This window comes from Zerene cesonia, unplaced genomic scaffold (genome assembly GCF_012273895.1).
Source record: "Zerene cesonia ecotype Mississippi unplaced genomic scaffold, Zerene_cesonia_1.1 Zces_u013, whole genome shotgun sequence".
NCBI lineage: Eukaryota > Metazoa > Arthropoda > Insecta > Lepidoptera > Pieridae > Zerene > Zerene cesonia.
This window is the reverse complement of record NW_024045143.1, coordinates 1,169-3,340: the sequence shown is the minus strand read 5'-3', so window position 1 is coordinate 3,340 and position 2,172 is coordinate 1,169. Positions and strand designations below refer to the sequence as shown.

Here is a 2,172-nt window from a genome sequence, read left to right as displayed (position 1 = left end):
ATGAGGTAATAGTCTATGAACACCGAGGGGAAAACTTAGACTATCTGAAATCCCCCGTATGCGCCGCTACTACAGCGCCACATCCCCCACCCGCAAAATCCATTGCCCCGGGCCCTGACATCTCGGCGTACGGGTGTGACTGGGCGGTACCCGACATCAAGTGGATAAATGGTGTGCCGGGCTGCGGCAAAACAACATATCTCGTTAAACACTTCGACGAGGCCAACGATGTCATAGCCACAACCACAGTGGAAGCGGCAAAAGATCTGAGAGAGAAGCTAGGGAAGCGCATAGAAGGAGAGGAGAAAATAAGAGTGCGCACCATAGCTTCAATCTTAGCCAATGGTTTCAGGGGGTCCTTCCGCTGCAAACGGCTAACCGTGGACGAGGCCCTCATGAACCATTTTGGTTCCATTATCATGGCCGCTAAATTGTCTGGCGCCGTAGAAGTGGTCCTCGTGGGAGACATCAACCAACTCCCTTTCATCGACAGAGATAACTTATTTCAAATGAGATACTGTCGCCCGGACTCCATTTCAACCATCCACCAAAATCTATTGTGTACCCACCGCAATCCCATGGATGTCGCCTTCGCCCTTAGTGAAGTGTACTCTGGCATATACTCTTCACAGTCCAGAGTGCACTCGCTAATTCAAAAAGGGTATAAAGATGTGGAAATCCCTAGTTCCTTGGAGAACACCCTCTTCCTTGTACACACCCAAGAGGAGAAGAGTACCCTTTTCAACCAGGGCTACGGCTCAGGCTCGGGGTCCCGCATCTTAACCATTCACGAGGCACAGGGCCTAACATACGAAACTGTCTTCATCCTTAAGTCAAAAGCCAAAAGACTCAGCCTGCATGACAGCGTATCTCATGCGGTCGTTGCAATATCAAGACACACGAAGACCTGTGTCTACTTTGCGGACGACTGTGACGACGCAATCGGCAGACTAATCGGAAGGGCACAGAGGGCCAGCACCAAAAACATCTTAGAGTACTGCCTAAAAATGGCCCTCAAGGATAGAAACGGCAGGGTCGTAGAGGCTCTTATTAACTAAATTCATTAACACGTACGCCTCCAAGCCATGGGTTGTGGCAAAGTCTACCTGTATACAAAACAAATGTCAAGTTGTAAGGGTAACAATGTAATACAACTAAGGAATATGGTGTAACATTCTATATAAAACAAAAAATCAACCTGCATGCCTTATATATTTATAAAAATTAGAAAAAAAAACTACCTGCATGCTTTATAATAAAAATAAAAAATAAAAAAAATCTACCTATATATTAGTCTTAAGAAATTTATAACTTATAGCAATACCAATTATGTGACGGTACACTATTAAGTGGTAACTAGACGAGTACGTCTTTTGTATAAAAACAAAGAAAATCAAATAAACTTAAATTATACAAAAAAAGGCACGGTCTCGGCGTCTGTGGTCGTGTTTTATTTTATAAAAAAAAAAACCAGGCTCTACATCGGCCTCTCGTAGGATCGTAACCTTGCGACAGAGGATTATTAGAGGTAGGAATAGACATTGTTGGTCAACATCAAAGTCAACGAGGCGTGGCAGAGTCTCGGCGAGCGATACATTGTGCGATCTCAAAAAGGGTCCAAGCCGTTCGTGCCGAAATGTATATGATCCCGTATTATGCTTCAATATGTTTTTTACTGATGAGATAATTATGGAAATTGTACGATGGACTAACGCCGAGATATCAATGAAAAGACGGAACTACATGACTGGCGCTACATTTCGTGATACAGGTGAGGATGAAATTCGCGCTTTACTTGGTATCCTGGTGATGACCGCTGTAAGAAAAGATAACCATATGTCCATAGACGAGCTATTCGATCGATCCGCTACAATTGTGTAGGGGAAATACAGACAAAATGACATATACGGACAAAACGACATAGTGGGCTTATTTCAAATTTGGCGGGCTGTAGCGAATTCACGAACCTAGCTACACGTGGCGACGGTTATGTTGGCAATCCTGCGAGGTGCCCAGCGCCATTCGGTTGGTCTGTTTGAAGTTGCGAGTCGGAACGTGTTCCTTGTCGCCAAAAACAATATATTTTATATATGGATTGCACCGGGTTTTTGGTGAGTTTTATGTTATTATTTGTTATTTTGTTTACTAAACTTGAAGACTTATGTTATAGGC

General features: G+C 43.8%; 1 protein-coding gene across 8 annotated transcripts in view; it reads left to right on the top strand.

Annotated features, from left to right (window-relative positions):
* Nucleotides 1-2,172, top strand: part of LOC119839375 (collagen alpha chain CG42342-like) — a 289,736-nt gene that overhangs the window by 286,402 nt on the left and 1,162 nt on the right. The window lies entirely within an intron of this gene.